The sequence below is a fragment of the Phocoena sinus genome, chromosome 17, assembly GCF_008692025.1.
Source record: "Phocoena sinus isolate mPhoSin1 chromosome 17, mPhoSin1.pri, whole genome shotgun sequence".
NCBI classification, from domain to species: domain Eukaryota; kingdom Metazoa; phylum Chordata; class Mammalia; order Artiodactyla; family Phocoenidae; genus Phocoena; species Phocoena sinus.
Window position 1 is genome coordinate 61,976,908 of NC_045779.1, and position 27,553 is coordinate 62,004,460.

Genomic DNA, 27,553 nt, shown 5'->3' on the forward strand with positions numbered 1-27,553 from the left:
GGGAAGATCCCACATGCCGTGGAGCGGCTGGGCCCGTGAGACATGGCCGCTGAGCCTGCGCGTCCGGAGCCTGTGCTCCGCAACGGGAGAGGCCACAACAGTGAGAGGCCCGCGTACCGCAAAAAAAAAAATATTTAATGTTGACATAAAACCTATTAACATCTTGGTTTACTAGCTGTGTGGCCATCACATCCCTCAGCTCCAAGTGCCACCATTCACATTCTAGCCCCTGTGGTCATCACTGAGGTGGTCCTGAGTGGGTATGCATTACACTTTTGGGTAGCTTACTGTAACTGCTCACCAACTGTGTTTCCACTCCTTCTGAGCAGACTGCTTGATGTGGCCATGGCATCCCAGCCTTTGTTAATCTGAGATGTGCCACGTCCAATAGGGCTTTTAAGGAGGAGAATGGGCCTCCTGCAATATCTCTTTTCCCTCCACAGTCTTGATGTACATATCAACAGGTCCTAAGGGATTGCAGAGGCCAAAGATAGAGGGAGCTTGGTCCTTGAACTGCCACATGGAAGGAAGCCAGCCACCAATGCCACCAATCAGGAATACCTGCCTTGGACTCTTATGTTAACAAGAAATAATTTTTGAGTTTGTGTTTGTTTGTGTGCCCATTACTCATTTTGGGTTTAGTTTCCCAAACTCATTACAATCTAAGTAATGCAGAGCAGGCTGGAGACCAGGGTTTGAGCTCGTGGACGTTATTTTTCTTCGTGAAATGGAGATGATGGTACTTGTCAACAGTCCTTCACAGGGCTACAGTGAGGAGCAAAATCAAAGTGTTTGTGAAACTCTTTTTAAAAAATCAGAAACACAATACAAAGTATCAGCTAACATGGAAGCTAAAAAAACAAAGCAAAACAAAAACCAAATGTGCGTTCCACTTTTAGCACGTATATAGGATTTCATAGAATGCAACAAGTACCCTGATAAAGGTAATCACGACACAAATGGAAAGTTCAAGCTGCTGGGCAATGGTGAAATGCTGAGTTTTCAGTGAAAGGCAAGAGAGCACAGCATCCCTTGTTAATTAAAACTTCTGATCGGATGCTGAAAACTCCCAAAGTGTACATTAACTAATGCCTAAAGGTGCTGGGAGCACCAGACTAGGAACTTGTCTTTTCCAAGACATGAGTCATTCTCCCAAGAGTGAAAAATTTCAAGGCGACTAAAACTCTCTGCCTGGGAGAAGCTTAAAAGTGCGTTCTGCTTGTGTTTCAAATCAGCACAGCCAGCAAAAGAACCGCCTGCCATTCTTTTCCATTATTCACATTTTCCTTGCTTTTATCAGCACGTGTGGACACAGAGAGTGTTCGCATAGTTCGCTGGCCACTGCTGAAGTGGGAACACCCTCTTACATCATAGGAGTCTACAGAATGTCCTTTTGCAGCCTGGGAAAAATTGCTAGTAAACTGCAGCCATAGAACCTTTCTATTTCTGCAAGGTATCGCGTTGTTGCCTAGCACGACACATGTAGCATCTCAGTACAGGCCAAAGGGTTAAAGAGCCAGCTGCATTGAGGGAATAGATTGATCTCAGGGGCTGACGCACAGGATGTTTCTTTATAATTTCAGAGATATGGGCACCATATGTGTGAGACTTTCTAAGACAATCCCCAATTCAAATACTCTGTTTCATAAGCAAACCTTCCTTCTCAGACATATGGTTTATTGCTAAATTGGAAAATATGGTTAGTTTCACCCTAGATCATTTGCTGAGAGAAGACTTAGAAATCTACCTCCCATAAAGAGTGAAAGTATAATACTTGGATTTTTTTTTGCCCAGGATTAGACTTTAGTCTATTAATTGATTTTTAAGTTGCTCTTGGACTTGATACCAATTATTCACCAAGGACTAGCCTTCACAGAATTCTAGGCCAAACCAAGTGTTAAAGAATAGCTTGGTGCACCTTAATGTAAACTCCACAAAATCAACAGATTTTATATATTTTTTTCCACTAATGTGCCCCAAGGACATAGAACATTGCCTGGGTTATGGTTGGTATTCAGGAAATATTTGCTGAATGATAGATGTGACTTTATTCCTAAATATCATCATTGGAATCATTATTATGTCAGCTAACTTTTACTCATCATTTACTAGGCTCCAGGCATTGAAGCAAGTTTTGTTTACTTGAACAGCAAAATCCTATTTAATTTTAATAACTTTAGTGGTAAATATACTGTTAATCTCATGTTACAAGTCACATATACATATGACAAGGCAACCAAGACTGAGTATTTAGGTAACTTACCCCAAATCACACAACCAGGAGTAGGGTTCACATGGTGGCATAATGCCAGGTGACTAGACTGTCCTCAGTAAATAAATGTTGGCTGAACAGATTTGAACCTTCATGACAAAATAGGCAACATCCTTTTGCTTCTGATTAATAAACATGTTGTGTAAGGAAAGATTAGAAAAGAACGTTGAAAACTGTTTTCCTGCTGTAATGGAAAAATGGATATCATGTACGCAGGTACAGATACAACACCAGCCTGTACTCAGAGAAGATTGCTGGGGTCCTATACCTTCCTGTGTGTGTACAGTCAAAAGGGACCTGGAGTGATGTTGTCCGAAAGGGAGCTGGCTGGTGGTTCCACCTACGTGGCATCAGTGTTGCTCTTAATGCCAACAGTCAAAATCCTGTTTAACCATAAGAGAGGTGCTTCGGTTTCCGTTTGTTTCATCTGTAGAGCAGATATAAGCCTTTCTGTTTGCTGGTATACCCCAAGTGGGACTCTATAGGTCATTGGGCATCAGAGCCTTTTCCTCCCCTTGACCTTCCTTGTATTAACCAGACAGCAAATGGCAGATGAGAGAGAATACCAGCTGCTCTCACTGCCCTAGTGCAGTGGTGAGAACTGAGTTCTCTCAGCTTTCATTAAAGGGGCCTTCTGTTTTGGATCAGGGAGAAGCTAAAGTGAATTCAAATGAGTCAAGTCAGCATCTAGGAAAGGCTTCAGGCATTAGGCCAAGTGATACCTCTTCTGAGAGGCCCTAGCTTACCACTACTTCCAAAGTGTTTCCTCCAGTAAATCAACTATACTCCAAAAAAAAGTTTTTTAATAAAAGGAAACATTTTTTTAAAAAATGACTCCTCCACCCTGCCCTCTCTTCACTCCCTGTCACTCTCTCTTCTGACCCTGTTTGATTTTCTAAGTTACACTAAGAACACTCTTTGGCCATAGGGACTTGCATATCTCAATTAGCTGTGTATTCCTGTATCATAAAACAAGGTGTGGCACATAGTAGGTACTCAATAAACACATTTTAAATAAGTGAATAAATCATGTGGACCCACGTTGTCAATGCAGACTGACAGAGCACAGGGCCCTCCTCTATCTTTGCTGCAGGGGCAATGAATATGCTGAGCCCTTAAGGGTATCCTTCATCCAGCAGGTTTTTTCCTTCTTTTAAAACAAGTTCTATGGTTTCTTGCCCAGCTATTTAAAGGTCATGATTGTAGAGGGTACCAGACAGGCTCTACAAGACCTTTGGGTAACAGACTTTAAAAAGGCAAATGGGGGCTTCCCTGGCGGCGCAGTGGTTGAGAGTCCGCCTGCCGATGCAGGGGACACGGGTTCGTGCCCCGGTCCGGGAAGATCCCACATGCCGCGGAGCGGCTGGGCCCGTGAGCCATGGCTGCTGAGCCTGCGCATCCAGAGCCTGTGCTCCGCAACTGGAGAGGCTACAACAGTGAGAGACCTGCGTACCGCCAAAAAAAAAAAAAAAAAAGTGGTCCCTAACAGCATTTCCTGAAATTATAAGTTGTAGTCTGAGCAATATTATGAGTTCAGGGGTCAAGTTTGGAGCATGAGGGATAATGAGATCATCTTTTTTTCCATTTAAACTCTAGTTGTCTTAGAATATTTATTGTCCATTAATCTACACTCCGCTTTGTGTTTAGTGCCAATGACTTGTGAGTGTGTGTGTGTGTGTGTGTTTGGGTGTACACACCCACATATATTGGCCTCTGGAACCAGACTGAGTTGGAATAGACTCCTGACTATCTTTTAATGGTTTCTTTTAAAGATTGGGTAACCTCGAACAAGCTACATAATACTTGTCATCTTCAGTTTCTTCATCTATAAAATGGAACTAGTCATATGGACTTCACCTAATTATGAGATTAAAAGATAGAGCCCATTTAAATACCTAAAAAGAAATCATCAGCAGAGCTCAGTGATGTCAGCTCTCTGCGGGTTAATACCCTGCCAGTACCTACCTAATCAGCCTGACTCTCCTCCCCTTTAAGCTGTTGTTTGTTAGTTAACAAGGGGTAACTCTGGCATAATGGAAAGAATAACAGGGCAGGGGAGAAATGGATTCAAGCCCAAGTTCTGCCTCATATTAACCATCCAACTTTAAACAAAGCACTTGAGGGGTCTGTGAATGAGAGCCATGTGTCCTTGGACAATTAATATCCCTGACATCAAATATTTTGGGGTATAATTCAATTTGTTCATTTTAATGATTTTAACCAGGGCTGAGTGTCTAGAAGAAGGATGGATGCAGGCTGCACTGTGGGCAGTCTCATCACAGTCACCTGAACAAGGGTGAATGCAAAGAGCGAACTGATATTGGGATCTACTCTCTGAGCCTCATTTCCTCATCTGCAAAATGGGAATGATACCTTTTGCAGGCTTACTGTAACCAGGTAAGGAATACATATATTTATTGCAGCTTTAATGGGATATTAATGGCTTCAATATCTTAAAATAAAGGAACAGTTACTCTTGCACAAGTAACACTTGCACTTTCTATTTCTGCGAGGTATCTCGCTGTTGCCTAGTATCACAGTACAAAGGGATAAAAGGCACATTTAGAGTAAGCTTTACTGAGGGAATAGATTGATCTCAGGGACTGACACGCAAAATCTAATAAAGACAAGATCAATGTCCTTTTACTTGTAGCCAATATTTAAACAGACAAAAGCACAAAGGACAACAGGAGATATTTTTTTAAATGTTTGTTTAGTGAATGCATGGCTCAAGATCACATCTAATATAAATAAGTAGCAGAAATGGTTTTAGAACACAGGTTTTCTTTACTCTTAAACTGGTGTCGTGTGGGAGGAGGGGGAAATAGGCCTCAAGTCACGTAGAATGATTAGAATTAGGAATATTTACTTAGGCAGGTGACACTAGCAAGGCATATGGAAATGTACTTCTTTGTAACAAGACGTATTCTGCTTGTGGCCATTTGTCTGCTAACAGTGGATTAGAAAGCATGGTGAGCCAAAGATCAAAAAGCAGTGGTTCCCAAATGTTGATGTACATCCAAATCACCAGGGAATCTGTAAATATTACTGATGTGTGGCTTCTGAAACATTCCCAGTTAATTGGCATGGGGTGCTACAAGGGCATCAGGAGTTTTTAGATCTCTTTAAGTAATTCTAATTGTGACAAAGTTTGGCAATCACTGGGTTAAAGTCTATGAAAACTTTCATGATCTCATTTGCATTGTTATACATTCCTCAGGTGTATTGCCTCTGCTACCGTCCTCAACTAGAAATCCTAAGAGAAGTACCCAGATGAAATCTCCCAGCACTCTACACGTTAGAGCACATGACCCTCCCCTTCTCTCTGTCTGACCTCCTCTCCCTCTCTGGCTTTGAAGCTGGCCTTTGTCTTTCCAGTCCCACTGCACTTACTCTAGCAGAGACCTGGACCAGAGCTTGCAGGGGTAGGCAATACACCTTTCGAAGACCTTGTCACCTGAGCTGTCTCTGGATCCAGAACTTTACGTTTCAGATTTCTCTTCATTTGCACCAGCTGTATTGATCAAAGACTTTCTAAGATGTCCATTCTCCCAAGTGCCCTATTGGTTCCTGAATTTTGCCATCCTAAACTTCATCCTAAAGTTCGCTGTGGCAAAGAGGGAAATTACAGGAAGACTTAGCATGGAATCCTAGCTCTACATGGATCCTCCATCATGGGCCCTGTCTCTATAGGTCATTCCCTATGTAGCCATATATACCACAATGCCAAATTTCTTCATGAAATCTTTCCTGATCTCTCTCAATCAGATGTGTTTTCTCTTCAGTGTGAACCCCCGTAAAACTTGACTAACCCAGCTGCAGTATAGTCCAGCTCAAGGGTGTTATATTCAAGAATTCCTGTATTAAATTTCATCCACTCTCCTTATTAACACTGTGACTTTGAGTGGGTTACTTAAGCTTTCTGAGGCAAGGTTCCTTTTTTTCATAAAGTTTTCTTTGGTGGGCAGGAGGGATACTAGATATAATGTATGTCAAGTATCTACTTCAAGGCCTGATACGTATTAGACATGTGATAAATAGTAGCTATTACTTTACTTCTTTATGGGCCAGATTGCATTTTGCCTTATACTGTGGTTATTTAAAAACTTCTTTCAGGGACTTCCCTGGTGGCGTAGTGATTAAGAATCCGCCTGCCAATGCAGGAGACATGAGTTCAAGCCCTGGTCCGGGAAGATCCCACATGCCACAGAGCAACTAAGCCCGTGCACCACAACTCCTGAGTCCGCGCTCTAGAGCCTGCGTGCCACAGCTACTGAGACTGAGCTCTAGAGCCCGCGAGCCACAACTACTGAAGCCCGCGTGCCTAGAACCCGTGCTCCGCAATAAGAGAAGCCACCGCAATGAGAAGCCCGCGCACCGCAACGAAGAGTAGCCCCCGCTCACCGCAACTAGAGAAAGCCCACGTGCAGCAACAAAGACCCAACACAGCCAAAAAAAAAAAAAAAAAAACTAAACTTCTCTGAGTATGCTTTTTCTCTGATGAATTCGATTTAGATATGCACTACATCTTGTTCATTTTTAAATAAACTGCAGTACAGATTACGCTTTTAAGAGACATTCATTTCTAAATATTTTATTATTTAAATTGAAAAATATTTGAGTTTGACCTTGTATTTATTTTGACTCATATATCAGTGACATTTTCTTAGATTGTAAGGCAGTATATATATAAACTCCACATGTTATAGCTAACTAAGTTATAGGTAACATTCAAAATATTATTGAATTTAAGGTATATGCAGTGGGATGATACTAAGTCTATGCAGATTGCTGCTACATAGGAAAGGATTAAAACCAAATTGGCGTGATGGAAATGATTTTCCTGCAAGGAGCTGTCCCCCCATTCAGCTGTCCTAACACTGCCACTGGTTCTGTCCTTACAGCCTCTTCGTGGAACACAGCTTGGGTATGCATGGATAAAAAGAGAACCCAGAAAGGGACAATGGGGTTCATGCTCTATTCTGCAATTACATTAACTCATAGCTCCCACACTGTATAAAACTCAAGAAGTTAATAATGTAACATGCTATTTGTTCTTCGATTAAAAATATAACTGTGTAATACAGCTTTGCTAAAGGGGATCTCCCCATTAATCCACAGATAAGGCCTTTCTTCACAGTGCCAATGATAGAAAATAAATGAATCAGTGACGGGCAAGAAATATTTCTTCAAAATAAACTTAGCTGATAAGGAAACCATGGGCAAAAAAATATTTATGAAATTCAACATCGTGGGACTATTCTACAGACTTAACATTAATGATTAGTTTCAATATGACTTACTTTCTAGTAAGTCTGTTACTCATTTGTTGCACAATTCTTGTTTTCCAGAAGGTAGCTGACTAAACGTTTTGTGGAGAGTGACATTCAAATTTGATGCTAGTCACTGATTTAAGACCTTGAATTCTTATAAACACCATAGCTTTCTCTGATAAGAAAGGATTCAGTTCTAGGTACAATACAAGTAATTCCAGTAATTTACATGTCAACACTTCTACAATAAGCTTTTCTGTTCACCCAACTCAGATGTTATATAAATAAGAGAAAGAAAACAGGAGAAATGATATCCTCATTATAATGCTCTAATCCAGAAAGGTCTCAGAATTTTGAATTATTAGCCCCAATATTGCTTAATACATACACAACTATACATACTAAAATTTGTACTTCAAAGAGTTAAACTGTATTGAAAATTTAAAAGAATAGCCAAAATATTAGGAAAACCTTTGGTGGGATATGATAAGTATTAAAAAAAACAGTATTTCAGCTGCCTGAGTAATCTTATTTAGCTTCTAGAATAATGCAGTGAAAACTAATGTAATGAATGATTCAATTTGCACAAATTGGAAGGAAAGGAAAAAGAAGTTTAGAAGTGAGTTCTTTTCAAACCGATTCTGTCACATTTTCAATTGTATCTACAAATAGTTTGATGGGAATAACTATTTGTTCTACCCAATTCTATATAAATACACATTTTAATTTTTAGCCTTTCATCATTGGCATGTTTGAATGTGTGCTGACCTTTACAATATTTTGTTAAAATGACCTTTTCAAAAAATCTCAATCCTGTTTTAAACCTTCAAAGGTACATTACCCTATGCCTTCACTACAATAAGAAATCTGCTGGGAAAAAGCCTTGAAATCTACAATGGGCCGTGAAGTTGTTATCTGTCGCTTCCCTTTTCCAGCAATGTTCAACTACCGAATTCCTTGGCTTTACTCTAAGGCTGAGCTGAAAGTGTATATATACTCAGGCCTCAAGTTGGGGAAGCCCTCGGTCGCCAATCAGGACTTCCCGACCTATTGCGTCACACCTCCCCCCTAGGTGTGACGTCAAAGGCAATCCCAGGCCAGTCACGTGGGTTGGAGTAGTGTAGCCTTTCTGGGCAGCTGTTCGGGAGACACCCGGCAGCAATGGCCCCCAAGGGTGTGGAACCGGGCAGAGAGGAGCCAGCAGAGCTCCTACACCCACCTCCTGGGAGCAGGGCTGTAGCAGCTCACTCCACCCAGAGGCGCGTGGGGCTGGTGACTCCCAAGTACTTAGCGCGGGCGTCTGGGGATTGGAGGGAGCGGCCGCGGGAAGCTGGCACCTAAGGCTGCGTAATAGGACCCAGGTCTTGAAAACCCTCCTCCCCAGGCACCGCCTCCCAGCTCCCAGACTCTCTTTCCAGCCTTAATTATCCCTTCAGAGCCACTTCCCCTCGGCTGCGTATCCTCAGCCTGAGGAAAAGCCTCTAGTCTCTCAGTCCTCGCTCTCACACAGACCCTCCTTTCAGACCCGCCCTCCGGTTCACAGGGACCCATTTTGTAGCCCTTTCTCGCGCTGGGCGGGAACCACCGTGACGAATTCCGCCCAAGGTGTTGATTATCCATCCCAACCTAGCCTCTGGCTCGCCTCCCACCTTCACCCCGGCTCCCACAGCCCATCCCCCACCCGGGGCTGGGCGCTCGGGAAGGCACCCCCAAATCCCCACCCGACTGTGTCCCGCGCTGCAGCTGCGGGAAGAGGCGCCAGCGTGCTCGTTGCCACGTCGGAATTGGCTCCCGGGACGCTGCAGCTGCTTGCGCGCAGCACGCGGTCCCCGCGCACGCCCTGCACTCGCGGGCCGGCGGGCAGCCCTGCAGCCGAGAGGAGGGATGCGCGCCCTCCTCTCGCTCGGGTCTCCGAGTGCCACTGCTTGGGTCAGGGACCCCAGACCGTAGTATGGCTTCTGGAGCCAGGCTGAGCCCGGACAGACCCACAGTGACACTTTAATGGGGTGCAGGGAGTGCAAAGGAGGGGAGGCCAGGGGAAGACGGGGAGTGGCCGAACGAGGCCGGTAGCTTGCGAGGAGGTGGCGAAGGACCCTCCTTCTCTGGGGCCAGAGCTGGGACCCAGGATCGCTTTAACCCTTTGCATTCCAAGTAAGAAACAGGCTTCCCACTTGGAAAACGCGCTAGGCTGTCCAGGGCTTTCCTTCCTACAGAGAATGTGTAGGAAAAAAAGAAGAGAAGTGATGGGAATAAGGGGGAAGGGGGAGGCTGCGCGGAATGCATTTTCCATACACAGTGGAAATACTTGTTTCCTAACTCGTGAGCCCCTCTGCAGCTCGGGAAGATGCGGAATGGAAAAGTACATCCAGGAACTTGCAGCCTTTCCCAGGCAAAGAGGTTACCTGTGTTCCAGAAAGGCAGCGGATTTCTGGCGAGCGCCTCAGGGATGGGAGAAGACAGAGGAAATGTTGCTAAGCCTGACACTGATCTGAAATATCCCCTGCTTTGCAGTCTGTTGGAAATTTTCAGACCTCAAACTTTTCTGTCGAAAACTGACTTAAATTTGTTTTTAACTCTTAACGTGAATAATGTCTTCCCTCTCCCTGGCCTATTCGAGGACCCTCACCGTTCACCATATCGCGCCAGTGTAACGTACCTTGTTCAGCTCTTGGTCATAAAGTTGTCCTCAGCCTGTCTGTGTGGTCCCGGAGGGTCGGTGGCGGGCAGTTTCCAAAACTGAGGTAATAGGAGATCAGATGAATTTGAGACGACCGGCCAAAAAAAATAAAAAATTTAAAAACAACATTTAAAAAGGATGGGGGAGTCTTAAATGCTTAGGTCTCCCTCACTTAAAAAAAATCACTAGTATTTTTTAATATTTCCGTTGCACTTCAGTCTTCTAACTCTTAAAGAAAATGTTATCTGTGCTTTGAAAATAAATTAACTTTATTTTATTTTATGCTCTAGTTCCCCCTCCCCTAATATCGGAAAGTCTCTTCTTCGTACAAAAAAAAAAAAAAAAGCCTGGTGAAAACTCAGCAGAACCCAGGAAGCGTAGAATCGGGAGAAAGTCTTTGGCTGGGGCTGGTTCAAGTCCCTGGTTCAATGGGCTGCTGGAAGCCAGGACTGGGTAATTCTTTCCAGACGTCTTGACTTCTCCTTCCTCGCGGTTGTTGCCTTTCTGCCTCCTCCAACTTAAGGGGGTCTTAACAAGTGAGCTGGTGGGTGTTTTAATAGGGCGGAGGAGGGAGTGGGGGGTGAGGGGAGTGGAGAAGGGAGGTGCGGACTGGGGAACCCGGAGGGGAGGGAACTGGGAGCGCGGGCGGGCGGGAGACGGGGAGGAGGAGAGGGAGAGAGAAATTGGCCATTCAAAGCTCTCTCTGAACTAGCGACCGGTTCTAAACGCCAATGAATTCAATTAACTTGATTGCAAACGTGTGCAGAGAAATGTTGTGCACACATGCTGGCCACCACCTGATTCCCTCCTTTCCTCCAGCAGTGGAGCCGGGAGGCCACGCTGTGTAGACTGACTCCTCTGAGCTACAAGGATTCCCACTTCGCGATGCCCTGCCAGTTCTGTTTAAGTAATTTGCTTTAAGACCAAATGGTGCCCTTAGGCTAAGTAACTGCCCTGGGGAGAGAGAGCTGGGAGGTGTGTGTGCGTGTGTGCGTGTGTGTGTGTGTGTGTGTGTGTATACACCTGGAGCCTCCGAAAGCCGGCTGAAACTCTAAAAGATCCGTGACTGCTCTACCACTTGTTAACCCTTTCTTCCCACCAACTCAAAAGTTTCTGAGCTGATGTCTAGTGTCAAAAGTCCCTTTTACATGGAAGTTTCACTTTGGGTGAGCGAAAAAGTACAAAAATAATTGTATTTTTTCTTAACCTGGTCCCCTAACATTAAAATACGCCAACAGCGAGCATTATAAAGAAAATAAAACAAAATAAAAACCATCCTCAGAGGACTCCAAAATAGCGCCCTTAAAAAAAGCTATTTTAAGGGAATGTCTTAAGTGACTTTTGCTTCTCGCGAGCCTTTAAAAAAGATAACGAGTCAAAATACTTATTTTTGCTTCGTAATGGTCTTTTCTCATCTTCCTTCCAATGACCCAAGGCTGGGAGTTAATTTTCTCTGTTCTTTTTTCCCCTTTCTTTATTTCTCTTTGGTCCTCGCCAGCAAGCCTCCTGATGACTTCAAATGGACAGTAGGTGGCACTGTTTAGGAAAAAATGAAAGGGAGCTTACAAATTAACTGTTTCGGCTTTTGGAGATTTCCTGGAAGTTACTATAAGATAAAAGAGATTTCTTTTCTTTTCTTTCTTTCTTTCTTTGTTTTTCTTTTCCTCCAAGGTTCCTCTGAGGAGTGGACTTCCTTCGAACTCGACTAGGCCTTGAAAACTGAGTTCTTGCTCCTTATCATGTATCTTCTACAATAATGAACAAGCCAAAACAGAAGAGTCAGTAAACTGGGAGCGATGCTTTTCAACACGTCTCACAGGATGTGGTGTAGGGGGCTGTGATTAGAGGTCAAGAATTTTACTACAACACCAGGTGTCAGCCCGTCCCCAGGGACCAACCTGCAAAGTACTACGGTTTCCGACGCCCCCACCTTCACCCTACCTCCACCCCCTCACCTCCACCCTACCTCCGCCCCATCACCTCCACCCTACCTCCACACCCTCACCTCCACCCTACCTCCACACCCTCACCTCCACCCTACCTCCGCCCCATCACCTCCACCCTATCACCTCCACCCTACCTCCACCCCCTCACCTCCACCCTACCTCCACGCCATCACCTCCACCCTACCCCCACCCCCTCACCTCCACCCTACCCCCACCCCCTCACCTCCACCCTACTTCCAACCCCCTCACCTCCACCCTACCTCTACCCCATCACCTCCACCCTACCTCCACCCCATCACCTCCACCCCCTCACCTCCACCCTACCTCTACCCTCTCACCTCCACCCTACCTCTACCCCATCACCTCCATCCTACCTCCACCCCATCACCTCCACCCTACCTCCACCCCATCACCTCCACTCTACCTCCAACCCCATCACCTCCACCCTACCTCCAACCCCATCACCTCCACCCTACCTCCACCCCATCACCTCCACCCTACCTCCACCCCATCACCTCCACGCTACCTCCAACACCATCACCTCCACCCTACCTCCACCCCATCACCTCCACCCTATCTCCACCCCATCACCTCCACGGTACCTCCAACCCCATCACCTCCACCCTACCTCCAACCCCATCACCTCCACCCTACCTCCAACCCCCCTCACCTCCACCCTACCTCTACCCTCTCACCTCCACCCTACCTCCACCCCATCACCTCCACCCTACCTCCACCCCATCACCTCCACCCTACCTCTACCCTCTCACCTCCACCCTATCTCCACCCCATCATCTCCACCCTACCTCCAACCCCATCACCTCCACCCTACCTCCAACCCCATCACCTCCACCCTACCTCTACCCTCTCACCTCCACCCTACCTCTACCCCATCACCTCCACCCTACCTCTACCCCATCACCTCCACCCTACCTCCACTCCATCACCTCCACCCTACCTCCACCCCATCACCTCCACTCTACCTCCAACCCCATCACCTCCACCCTACCTCCAACCCCATCACCTCCACCCTACCTCCACCCCCTCACCTCCACCCTACCTCTACCCTCTCACCTCCACCCTACCTCCACCCTACCTCCACCCCATCCCTCCACCCTACCTCTACCCCATCACCTCCACCTTACCCCCACACACAGCAGTTACACCTCTGAGAAGTATTATCTTGGCCTGATGACTTCACACCTCTGCAGGGAAACTCACTTACTAATTTTCTCCTGCAAACCTTGAAGCCTTCAGGCTTTGTTTGAACCCTACCTTAGGTGGTCAACTCTTGAGAAACTGGTTTAAATTTCAGAGCCCAAGTTCGTCTCACTGAATCAGACTCCGGCTTTGTGATTTTTAGTTGTATGGTGATTTTTACATGCTAAGTTATAATTTAAAATATATTATCTAACGTATGTACTCTTACATGTAATGTGAATTAAACTCACTTAGAAGTAGGGTGGAAATTGTGGGATGTCAAGTGTCTAGCTGTGGGTCCCCACAAAGGAACACAACCTCACCTCTAAATTTCCATGAATATTATATGTAATGCAAGATCGTTCATTATTTCTTGGTAGTATTTAACTGTTTCTGTGCTAAGAGTTCAAGCAATGAGAACGTTCAGTAAAATTGGGTTTCTTTTCTTAAACACACACTTGTTGTTTATCCCCTTCTACTTGTAATTCATGATTCATAAAGCAAAAGTAAAATGTCCCCTAACTATAGATGAATATAAAAGCTAATTACACATTCATGTATTTCTATCAGTCTCTTCCCCCTCCCCCACCCGCAAAAGACGAGGGAAGAGGATAGCACAATTTAAAGCCAGAGGTGAAAGTTCCCTGAAGGCAGAACATTGTATCTACCAGATTTTCTTAGGGAGGGGATCCAGAATAAGAAAGACCTTAACTTCAAATCCCACTTTTGATGCAAGATTGCATGATCCATTTGTGTAATCCTGAAATCATATTTCACCTCTCTAGACCTCTATTTCCTAGCTGATAAATGGAGAATACCTGGTTTACAGAGTTGTTACGATTATAGAATGTGTTAAATTATATTAAGAGATTAATGTGGTGCCTCTCCTTTAGGTAGAGCTTCCTAATGTAACCCAATGGTTCCTAATATAACCACTGTGAGTATTCAAAACAATAATAGTACCTTTCTCCTGGCTTTCTATTCTTTATATTATTCTTGATAAACATTAACTAAAGCTTTACCCTATGCTCACTTATTGGACCTACTTCAGCTTTCTTCTGCCCCCTCACTGACTCTCATAGGTTAAATTCTTCTGTGTGCCCACAGATATACCCCAAACTTTCACATTTAGCTGAAATTCCTTTCTGAGTCCCGGCCTGACTTATGGCTGTCAGCCATCTAGTACTGACTCATAGCAACATATTAAGAGACGTGAGATCCAGTTCACAAACAAGCTATGACACCAACCAATTGAATAACGTTCGATAATTAATTTTGAACATGAGCTGCTTGGAGCAGAAGATGATAGGTGTTTCAGGTTCTGACATTCTAAGACCTACCATATCCAACCTGTATCTATTACATTTTCAACTGTACAAGACAATGTAGCAAGGAACTGCAGAAGTAGGAGATTTGCTGGAGTTGATGTGACCTGCTACTGATCTCGTCCCTCCCACAACACGAGCAAGTGTTTATGTGTCTGAGAGACAAGGTTTCCAGAACAAGGATTTAAGGATTTATTTTCTTCTTCTTTCTATTTTGGCCGCGTGGCGTGGCTTGCAGGATTTTAGTTCTCCGACGAGGGATTGACCTCGCACCCCTGGCACTGAAAAAGCTCAGAGTCCTAATCACTGGACTACCAGGGAATTTCCCCAGAACAAGGATTTAGTACCTTCATAATTCTCTGCATAAGTGGGTCTCAAACATTTTGGTGTAAAGTACCTCTGTACACTCTTAGAACTTATTGAGGTCTTCAAAAAACTTGTGTATATGGGTTATAGGCATCAATATTTAGCATGTTAGAAATAAAAGCTGACACAACATTGTAAATCAACTATACTCGAATCAAATAAATTTTTTAAAAAGCTGACTAGAAAAGTTTAAAAATATTTTTTCCTTCTTTTTTTTATACAGCAGGTTCTTATTAGTCATACATTTTATACACATCAGTGTATGCATGTCAATCCCAACCACCCAGTTCATCCCACCCCCCCCACCCCCCCACCGCTTTCCCCCCTCGGTGTCCATACATTTGTTCTCTACATCTGTGTCTCAATTTAAAAATATTTATTAATTCATTAAAAATAATACACACAATGACTTGTCAACTTAATAAAATATTTTTTTGAAATGTGGCATTGTTTTCCATGTTTTCAAATCTCTACTATCTGGCTTAATGATAGGAGGATTCTCATATCTGCCTCATCATTCAATCGTTTTGATTGACGTATATTAAAAAAAAATCTGGCTTCAAACAGATATGTAATTAGGAAATGGAGAAGTATTTTAATAGCCTTTTTAGTTATTGTTCTTTGATGCTATGTCAAAACTTGACAAGCAGTAATTTTTTAAAGGTAAATTGCAATGTTGAATCTAAAACAATAGGAATGAACTTTGTGTACTCTGTCACATTAAAATCTGCTGGTTTATCTTACACTTTAATTGCATCTTTGACAACCATTAATGAATTTGTGACATCATGTATCAATCATTTATAAGATATCAGTTCACTAAGTTATGTAGATTTTCCAATTGTTGGTATATTTCATTATTCCATATTTTAAAAAATCACAATCATTGAATCACCACCAGTCTTATCCAAAAAAGTCTTCCAATATTGGGAAACCGTCACGGTCATGGTGGCAAATAAAGTTTACTGAAATTCTAATTTTCTCTTGAAAGCTCAGATATCTTCACTAGCATCAAATAATGTCAGTAACTGTAGTTTTCATTGTAATGACAAGTTCACTTCACTTATTTTTCAAAAAAATAAAATGTCTTCCAAAATACCTAAGTCTGAATAATAGTCGTTTGTCTATGAGTTGTTCTTGTATTCCAGGATAAAAGTGGCTAGCTCAGCTCACAACTTAATCACGTGAAAGATTTTCCTCCAGAAAACATGATAGCTTGGTGTGTCTTCACACAGAATGTTAAAAAGCATACACTCAAGAATTCACATTTAATGAAATTAATAATTTTTTACTGCTTTATCAAGAACTTTCTTAAATGGAATTTGCTTTTTATTTCCTGTAAATGTATGGGGGTAAAATATACAAAGACTGATAGCACAGTTTGATGCACTGCCTTGTTTCATGCTACAGTATAAGCAGCTTTATTCACCATTATTTTTGCATCATCAGTGTAAATGTCAACATATTGAAAGATGAAAATAATTTCTTAGTCTTATTATTATAAAAATAGTGTTAAGCTTGGTGGTCCCCTGAAAGGGTCTTGGGGTTCCCAAGCATCTACAGACTCTGCTTTGGAAAATGCTCGTTTATATTAAGCATACCAGATGCAGTAGTGTATAAATCTGAGTGTTTTACTTTAAGAACACAGGCAAACTGTTTCACATTGAGTAGAGACCTAGCAGTGGGAAGATGAATCTTAATAGTAATCCTGTCATATGAAACATGACTATAGGAAATAGAAATGCCTAGATTGACAGAAAAGGTTCAGAGAACCTAACAGACACTGGAAAACTTTTACAGTGCTGGTATACACATGTGAGATTTAAGATATTCTCTATGAGCTTAAGACGGTACGCCAATAGGGATTAAAACACAATATATCTCAGCTTCATAAAAGGTAGAATTTTGTAAGAATCCGAGTTGTGCAAAGATGGAAAGAGATTGCTCTGGAATTTAGTTTTCCAAATTGGATGATGTGAAGAAGTTTCTAGTAGTTCATAGAAATTGGACTGCTTACTTTTAATGTTAATTCCAAAGCTGAACTCTTGAGGCTCTAGGATTAATTCAGACCAAATTTTGAAGAAGCTATGGCTGTGTTTTTCACTGTGGGTAGAGGGAGATATTGAAGCATCTATCAGATACCCAGGAAATTAGAATGAACAGGTTGGAAGAGATCAAAATACTTATTGACACACTTATATAGGTAGAAGAGGATGATTTTACTTCTCATCGTAGTTTTTGAAGATCTCACTATATCAGATAGAATAAATTGTCAATTGTTGATTATTTTAAATTAGATTCTGAGTATTATTAGAGTTGTGCTTCAAAGGTTACCCAAATGAAAGAAAAGGGACAAAAACTCCCTTTCCTCATCATATACACTCTTTTTTTTAATATACCTTTAAAAATTTTTTATTTTCTTATTCAAGAGCCATACACATTCAATGTAGAAATTTTACAAAGAGCAGAAATGTGCAGAGAAAATCCTTCTTAATCCAATCACCTGGAGATAAACTCTTTTAAACATTTTGATAATGTTCTTTCAACCTTTCTTTTTTTTTTTCTCTTTCTTGTTTGGCTTCTTTTTATTATTTATTTATTTATTTATTTATTTATTTTTATTTATTTTACATCTTTATTGGAGTATAATTGCTTTACAATGGTGTGTTATAATCGTCTTTCAACATCTCTTTCCATGGGTGAGGAAACTAGCTTTAAAATATTATATGACTTAGTCTAAACCCTAAAAGATGAATACTCAAAAAGTACCTGAGACTTATGACTGTGATTTGATTGACATCAAAATTCCCAAATACAACCATCTGAATGAATTATTTTAAAAAAGAAAAGAAGGGAAAACCTTATATTTTAAAACTTTACCTTAAAGCATTGAATATGTGGGAGTTTTCCTTTCATGTTTTTGGACTATTTAAATTTTAAGAATTAGCCCTTGGGTCATATGTGTTTCAAATTAGAGAGGGATAAAGTTATTTCAAACAGCCTAAATGACATTTTTATCACTTGCCTTTTCTGATCCAGATTACAGAAAAGGACAAAACTGTTTATTCTCGATTTAAATACCAACAATTTCTGTCAGCAAGAGTTTATATTTTACATGACAAATCAATAAAAGTAGAGAGCACTGCTTGAGGGGAAGTGTGAAACTAACTGTCCTTTGATATTTTAATAGTCTTCCTTATAATGACTAAGGAGAAGATTTTGAAATGGAAGTGCCCACAAGCAATTGCTAATAGTTGTAATTGTGGAAATAGAAATACATAATTTAAATCATCTTCTTTGGGGATCAGGTGGCATTTCACCTTTTTCCTGAAAAGCTTGACAAGATTTCCAGCTTTTAAAAATTTTGAAGATATGCTTAATTTCCGGAAACTAATGTATTTCTTATTAGAGGGGATAGTTAAAAGTTTTCTAGGTAGAGGAACCTTTTTTATTGATAATTAAGAAAAAAAATGACTGTGAATATACGCTCAAAAATGTCCATAATTTCAGGGGCTTCACAGATTGCTTTCCCTCAAATCTGTTCATGGACAAATTAAAATTTTCCTTGTCCAAGAGAAGTATTGTTCAGTTTTCGGAAATACTATGAAACTCTAAATCTTTTAGTTCTTTAGAGACCACATCATATAAAGTTTTTTTAAAACACAAGGGCGGAGGGGGAACTAAGTAAACCTTTTATTTTCTCTAATGATTCACACTAATTTTTTTTCGTGCCTCAATTTGGGGGAGGTAAAATCTCAAATTAAGGGAATCAGGCATTTGGGAGAAAGCCATCCAAGGGTGATAGGAAATCGGGAATATAAGATTTTTAAAGAATCCATTCGTTTCCCTTTCCTCGGGCATTGAAACCTGATTTTATACTTTTAGGAGAACAAGAAAATCTAAATTCTACTTCAAGCTTTTGGGGTAAGAAGCCTGCCTTCAAATACAGGTGGCTGAAATCCTTGAGAGGAAAATCTTGAACCGACTCAGTAAAGTGGGACTTCCTACCTTTGTCCAAGCGAGGTGTTAGCTCCAAAACCCGATTAGCAGAATTACCATTCCAAAGGCACCCGAGGGCCGGTACTGCTGCTGTCAGCCCTAAAAATGCCATTAAGAAGTGTGACTGTATGCATTGCCTTAGTCACATCCTGCCTACCTTAGACTTAAGGATAATGTGAAGATGAAAGCAAAGTATTGTCATGCTAGTCAAAGGAATGACATTCTCTGCCATAGCATTGCTTTCCAGTATTTTAAAGTTTCCAAGTTCAACCCAGATCTGTGTGGGTCTGAGAACTTAGTATGCAGTGGTGCCAACTATATACTATGCTTAAGCGAAGGACTGGAACGTATTTTGATTCTGTTCCCGATTCTCTTCTTGCAGACGGCACCTGTTGTTTGTTCACACTGAATTTCTCAAGACTTCTAATTAAGCAAATGGGGAAGTTGCCATGTTGTTTATTTTGAAAAGCCAGGTGACTCCAAGAATCAGAGGTGAAAAGAAACTTAAAGACGTCTCAGAGTGTGGACTGAGGGCAGCCTGCAGCGCAATTGATCTCGGGTGGCCTCGGCCTGCAGCGGCTTGGAGCAGGATTTCGGTTCCCAACCAGAGATTAAGGTCGGGAAGTGGCAGTGAGAGCATTGAATCCTAGCCACCAGACCACCAGTGACAAGGTCCTAGCCCATCAGCTATGAAGGAATAAATTTCCACAGAGAGATGGAAAGTAGTGAAGCAAGTAAAGTGTCCATTAGGAGGAAAAAGGGTACAGTATGTGTGGATAGACACATGGCGGGGGCGCTCAGAGAGAGAGTCGCACCCCATGGCAGTTTGAATCACTTTTATGGGGCGTTTCTTCTGGGTTTCCTTTGACCAATCATCTTGCTTTGCCTTGTTCTGAGTCCGCATCTGGTATATCTCAGGGTCCTCCCCTGTGTGAGTGGGCATCTCTTAGCCAAGATGGATTCTAGTGAAGAGGTCTACGTGTAGTTGGCATCACTTACTATGAAGTGGCGCCCACTCCCTTTTTGACCTCCAGGGAGTCTTTCTGAGCATGTGTGGTCAGGGAGGTCTCCCTGACTTTGAGAATGAGGAATATGTGGTCTCTTATCTTCTATCTGGGCAGGGCCCAGCCTCCTCCATTATCCTGCTTTTGTGGAGTTTCTGTCCACAGGGGAGAAACGTTCAGCCTGGGGCCCATCTATCTCCTGCCTCACAATCACCTGGCTGCTTTTAAAAATACAGATTCTGTGTCCAAACCACAGACCTAGTTCACCAGAATTTATAGTGGTGAGTCCTGAGAATACACCTACTTGGAAAGCTTCCTCAGGTAATTCTTATGCACCCTGAAGCTTGGGAACTTCTGCTTTAAGAATATTGTAGACGAAGACATTGGTTTCTTGGGCTTTCTACACATAACTCTTTAAAATTAGATTTTTGGTCTTTACTTGGAAAACAAAAGAGCGAAAACTCTTCTTTTGCAAAATACAGTTGAATTGTGAATTCCAAAGAATTTCTCTGTTCAATGACAGTATGATTACCTGGAACGTGATGACGTTTGTATAATCAATAGGTTATCAACTGGCATGTTAATCTACTGATTTCGACCACGAGTGAGGCAGTATCACGTGTATACCTGAGGGCTCTGGACTCAAACTACTTGTTTTGGGTCCCCATACAGTTACTACCTGGGTGGTCTTGGGCAAATTGCCTGATCTCTCTAGGTCTCAGTTTCTCTCTATGTAAAATGTGGAAAGTAGTAAAACTTTCCCTTAGAAGTTCATGTTGGAAGTAAATAAAATTATCCATGTAAAGCTCTGATAAGTGTGCAGTAAATGTTAACCGTAATTACTGGTGTTGTTGAAAAGAAAGTGCCTAAGAACTTGTTCCTCCCTTGTCGTGGAGATGTTCAATTTCTCCTGTTCCGGTTAGGCTTCCTGCTACTGTAACTTCTAGACTATGATCAGAATTCAAAAATTTAAGAAGCTGGTCAAATCTTTTTGAAGATGTAAAAGCTACAGATTTGGCTTTCAATTCCTAAAGAAAATCCTTTTAAAATACTTACTGAGCGCCAGCAGTAAGTAGAAGGTATTTGATATATGAGTATTCACTGAGTTTACCTAAATTATAAAAAGCCGCATGTTTGAGAATTAAAAGCCAAAGCTAAAATACTTCTTTGAAAGAGCTGAATGTTCTTTTTTTGGCATAATGTATTTACCCAAGGAAGCTAACTTAGATGGAGCATCTGGTTTTCAGCATATTCTTGCTTTACACCTATGTTTCCAGCTGAAAAGCTCTGAGGTGAAAAGAGGTCAAATGAATTGCCCCACATCACACGCAATGAGTCAGTGATTCAGCCCAGAATGAATCAAGGATTTTTTGGCCAGGGCTTCTGACAAGTTTCTTTGGTAGGAGTGTCCAAAAATAAATGGTTAACTGAAAATAAATCTTTACACCTCTGCTTTTAGAGCAAAGAGAAAGGATATATTTGCTATTTTTCATGTCTTTATTTAATTTAAATTCCCAAATAAAATAAAAGATATTTCTAAATATAACAACCTGAACATGACTTCTCAACTCTCTTCCAAATAACTGAATTTGGGCTGTTTGACAATATGGAATTGAAAGTATAGCAGAAAATTTTCCCTCTTAGAAATTCTGGCCAATTTGGTTTACTCTCTGTCATCTCTCCTCATTTGGAGTCCTTGTGTTCATTGTTGCCAAGCATTCATCCACCAAAAGTTGATTGAGCATCTACAATGGGCCATCTACAGCTTCACTGCTAACATGTGCAGAACTCAGCACAGGAGTATTAATAGAGGCTCACATGCCATGTGTCTAAATGCTTGATCTTTATAAATCAAGCTGGCAAAGTAGTCAATGAAATTAGCTCCTCTTCCTACCTTGAAAAATATACCTTTGTATAAACTTGCAAGTCTTCAAAGGTAGAGTTCTCAAAAACCTTAGCATTCTGTGCCAGAACAGCAGTGAAAAAACACACTACCAGCCACCAGCCACCTGGCACCAGTCTCCTGCCTCTCGTCCTGAGACCATCCATGTTTTTTTCCCCACTCCTGACTATATGCCATAATGTGATGGGCCTTGCAGACATGCATTGAATATACCAGCTTACACATCCAAACACATCCATAGTTCCCCAAATCAGGCACCCACTGCACAATTCTTTGGACCCCTGACTTCCAAATCCAGGGTAGAAGCTTATGCTGGCCCTGAAAATAGGCTCAGAACTGGGGGCCTTCATGCCTGGGTCTAAGGGTTGTACTCCCAGTCAGTGTGCCAGGGCATCCATATAAGGTGAAATCGTTACACTGTGTAATCTGAACATACCATTATTCTATTCTAGAATATCACCACTTTCCATTGTTAACTCAGCAAAGGCCCAACTCTTTAGTTTGATGTTTCCTTAAACATTCCAATCTGATAGCAGACCTTTCCACGTGAAGCACACTAGGTTAAACAACTTAGAGCACATTTCCATCTCAAAACCTTAGTCCATTTGTCCTTTCTGCCTAAAATACTCTTTTCCCATCTCTGCCTGTATCGGTATTCTTCTTATCTCTCCCTCTTCTCATCTCTTTTGATGCTCCATTTATGTTTGTATACGTAATCTCTCCTAGCTTTGGCTGTAGAATCTTTGAAGACTATCGTGCGCTAGTTATTTATTTTCAGTTCTTTGAAAATAGCTTTATTGTTTTTGTAGAAATCTTTATTCATTTTAAATGAGCAACACCACAAAAGAGTACAGAAAGAATAAAAACTCAGAAATGGTGCCAGTTTTTACATATAGACACATGGATCGATGTACAGAAGTTACAAAAAGAGGAACATTTACTTTTTGTAAATTTTTCTTCGTTTAACTGAATATTTTGTATATTTTCAGTTAATGATCTAGAGATCTACGCAATCCTTTTAACGACTGTATATGGTTCTATACTAGTAATACTTCAAGAGTGTATCTAACCAATCTCTCTTGCTTGATAGTTTATTTTGTTCTTTCTTATCTATTATAAAAGTGCTGAAGACATGACCTTCATTTAAAATATTTTCAGGTATGTACAATTGTCCCCTTGGGATAAAGTCTTAAAACTAGGGTTTCTGTAATATCAAAGGAATTGTGTCATTCTCTTCTGTATCTCTTGGAGCACCTGATACAAAACCTTGAAAATAACAGGTATTTCATAAATAGTGGCTGAATGGATAAATTCAAGAGTAAAGTCACGGCTGGTTACTTTGTATCTCTTTATACAACTGACCTAATGCAGTACTGTGGTTGGATGTTCTGGGAGGAGCCAATCCAGATCTAAGCTACTTTTTTACACAGACAAAAATTTCAAAAAAAATAAAAAGGAAATAATAAGGCATGAAATAAACGGAGTAAGAGACATTTGCAGTGAACGTGATGTGTGTTTATTTGTTCTTCCTTCCTAGCAATGCTGAGAGGATAAAACTGCTACCACTGCATCCATTCTGCAGATAAGAATCTTACCATCAGGACAAATTACTTGCCTTTGGCCAGGTGACTTAGAGGAGGAACCCCACTTTGTCTTACCACAAGTCCAGTGTTCTCTTGAACATGCCCCTCTGCCTTGAAGCTAAATAACAGTTTTCCACCATTTCATCTTAATAAAGAACTCTGCGTCAGGAACTGGTTTCTTAGAATAGCTGTTTGTACAGGAGGATCCTCCCTTTACCAGAAAACATAAACTGGAGAAGACTAACAACCTGTCTTTCTTCAGTGACCTCTAACTGACCAGCTACACCTGAGCATGACTAGGCATTTTTACTAAGAAAGCTGCTTTGTCTTTTTCCGGTTGTTGAAGATGGCAAGATTGCTGAAACACTTGTACCTTGTTTAGATGAGGAAGGAATGTGTGTCCTGCCTATTTAAACACATGTAGTTCACCGTAGGTAGGGACGGAGTCTACCCCATTTTTGGATTAATCCTTAGCACCAAGCATACTGCCTGGACCATGGTAGATTCAAAAAATACATATATTTATACACAAGGAAAGGAGGAGGAAGGGAGAGAGGGAGTCTAATATCTTGTACAAATATTATTCTTCAACGATGACTGTCATTTGGCTTATTTTTGTTTCGATAGATGAAATTTTAATCATCCCAAAACCTCTGCGTGACTGACACACTTAAGATTAAATCAGCCTTCAAGGGTTCTTTGTTCTTTTGTCTCTCTCCAAAGGGTCCTATTCATATTTTCAAATATGAGACCCAATCTAAAAGGCTAAGAGGTTTTGTGTTTGTTTGTTTATTTGTTTGTTTTGAAAGGCAACATTAAGGTCAGTGAGAGAAAATAATTGTGGTTTAAAAATAATTGTTTAAACAAATTGACATAAATCATGCTTAGTCTAACTTTTACAAATATTCCTTTCCTTTGTAGAGATAAACTTAAAATGTTTTCTATTGCTAAAAAATTTTATTAATAAGTTGAAATAATTATACGTTCATCCTCCCATCCACACATATATTTTTAAGTAAATTGATCACATAGTGAGGATTTACTAGGCAGTTCCAATTTCAAATATTATAAACACTTATTCACTTAATATATATCATACCATTCATGCAAGTCTTGAGTTTAGGAGAAAAAAGTGGTGTCAATGCCTACAGCTAATGTAAATAATGTGTTCCTGTAGGACAATAGTGAAAGTTATTGGTGTATATCAGTCAGCTGAGGCTAAATTATACTACAACACAAAAAACAACCCCAAATCCTAGTGACTTATGAAAGCAAAGGTTTATTTCTCACTGTGTTTCATGTGATTGACTGAGGCTCTGGTTCATGACTCTACTTCAGGATCCAGGCTGAGAGAACAGTTTGGGACATGGCTTATCTCCGATCAAAGAAGAAAGAGAAGATGGCAAACTGGGCTGGATTCAGGAAGCTTCTGCTCAGAAAGGACACATCACCTTTCTGCTCATAGTACATTGGCCTGAACAAGTAAGAGGGACAAAGCTGACATCAGTGGGGTGGAAAGTGTAATTCTCCCACAGGGAGGGGCCCTGAAGGTTCAGGACATACAGGAAAAGAAATGGAACATTTGGTACAACCATACTACATACATCTATTGTTTGGTGATACCCTATACTAAGTCTTCCCAGTTAGAGATCAAAAAGTTATCCTTTTGTCTGCCACTTCCCTCATTCAATTAACATTCAAATTATTTTAAATTTACCCTCTAAATATTTCTCAAGTATAATCTCCCCTCTCTATCTCACCTACCATTCCTTTTTCTCAGGTCCTCGGTATTCATAAATAGGTCTTCCAGTCATAAATTAATTCCATGTAGAGCCACCAATGTGAGGTATGCAAAGTGCACAAATATAAAATGTCATTTTTCTTTCCACAAATGTAATTGTATGATAAATAGAATATATGAAATCGGAGGTAAAAATCGGTCCATTTATAATGACAATATAATAAATATAAATACATGTATTAAGCTTACTTGGATAAAAAAGACATTTCCATTCTATCACACACACACACACACATGCACACACACACAAGATTCTATTTTTTTCCCTAAACATCAAAAAAGAAAGCCAAGCCAAAAAAAGAAATTAAGAAGAAACTAATAGAAATTTGGAAAAGATGAACGATACACAGCAAACGAAAGCCAGTTTCATCTAAGTTGCTACTTTATTCCACTACTCCTAAACTGCAGGTACTTCTATGTTTCTCACATTTTTTATTTGTTTCCATTTCAGCAATTAGCAATATCCTTTTTTGTCTTAGTCATCTAAATTTGTAAATTAGTAGTAGTAGAATAAAGTAACAACTGGTAGGATTATAAGAATATATGGATTAATGTAAGTTAATAGTTAGATATATTTTTTAATTTCTCTCATAATTATTTAGATATTTCTTCTTTTCTAATGTAAGAATGTAAAACTATACATTTCCCTCTTAGCAATGTTTTAATGACATCCCACATGTTTGGATATACTGTATTTCTATTTTCATTCAGTTAATTGTACTTTTTGATTTACCTTGAAAGTTCTTCTTTGACCCATGGATTATTTAAAAGTGTGTTGTTTAGTTTTCATGCATTTGGTGATTTTCCTCCCTTTCTGTTAACAATTTCTAGATTCGAGTTCATTGTGGTCAGAAAACACACTCTGTATGATCTCATTTCTTTTACACTTTTTGAGATTTGTTTTATGGCCCATAATGTGGTCCATCTAGGAATGTGTTCTGTGGGTACTTGAAAAGAGTATATTCTGCTTTTGGTGTGTGGAATGTTCCACAAATGTTGATTAGGTTCTGTTGGTTGATGCCATCCAGTGCTATTAATTTGCTGATTTTCTATCTGGTTCTTTCAATTGTTGAAAGATGTTGATGTTTCCAACTATAATTGTGAATAGTTCTATTTCTCCTTTCAATTTTATCAATTTTTCTTTCATAGATTTGAAGTTCTATTGTTTAATCCATATACATTTAGGAGTACTATGTTTTATTGTATTATATGTCTTTTCGTATGTGATATTTTTTGTTGCTTTGAAATCTACCCTAGCTGATATTAATATAGCCATTCTTGCTTTGTTTCCATGTTTCCATGATACATATATATATATTTTTAAAGGTTTTTTAAAAATTAATTTATTTTATTTTATTTAGTTTTGGCTGTGTTGGGTCTTCGTTGCTGTGCGTGGGCTTTCTCTAGTTGCAGCGAGCGGGGGCTACTCTTTGTTGCAGTGCACAGGCTTCTCATTGAGGTGGCTTCTCTTGTTGCAGAGCACGGGCTCTAGAGCACGCGGGCTTCAGCAGTTGTGGCTCATGGGCTCTAGAGCGCAGGCTCAGTAGTTGTGGCACACGGGCTTAGTTGCTCCATGGCATGTGGGACCTTCCCGGACCAGGGTTCGAACCCGTGTCCTCTGCGTCGGCAGGCAGATTCTTAACCATTGCACCACCAGGGAAGATGATGATATATATTTTTTTAACTCATTTACTTCTAACCTGCTGATATTGTATTTGAAGTGAGTTTCTCATAGACTGCATATACTTGCATCATGATTTTTTTTTAATTAATTTATTTATTCATTTATTTTTGGCTGCTTTGGGTCTTCATTGCTGCGCGCTGGCTTTCTATAGTTGCAGCGAGCCGGGGGCTACTCGTTGCTCTGCAGCATGTGGGATCTTCCCGGACCAGGGGCCGAACCCGTGTCCCCTGCATTGGCAGGCATATTCTCAACCACCGCGCCACCAGGGAAGCCCGCATCATGTTTTTTATCTTCTCTGCTTATCTCTGTCTTATGATTGGTGTATTTAGACTTTACATTTAATGTTATTATTGGTAAGTTAAGGCTTAGGTCTGCCATTTAAGTCTGTTTTCTGCTTGTTCTCTCTGTTTTTCATTTCTTTTTTCTCTTCTCTATGGGTTGCTTAAACTTTTTTTTTTAATTCCATTTTGTTTCATCTATAGTTTTTCACTTTATCTCTTCATATAATTTTTTAAATGGT

General features: G+C 40.8%; 1 protein-coding gene across 1 annotated transcript in view; it reads right to left on the reverse strand.

The window, feature by feature from the left end:
* HAS2 (hyaluronan synthase 2) overlaps positions 1 to 10,747 on the reverse strand; it is a 28,655-nt gene extending 17,908 nt beyond the window's left edge. Inside the window, exon 1 of the mRNA XM_032610033.1 lies at positions 10,202 to 10,747. The gene's annotated coding sequence lies outside the window, so the exon portion shown is untranslated. The remainder of the gene's footprint in view (positions 1 to 10,201) is intronic.
* Between the last annotated feature and the right edge of the window lie 16,806 nt (positions 10,748 to 27,553).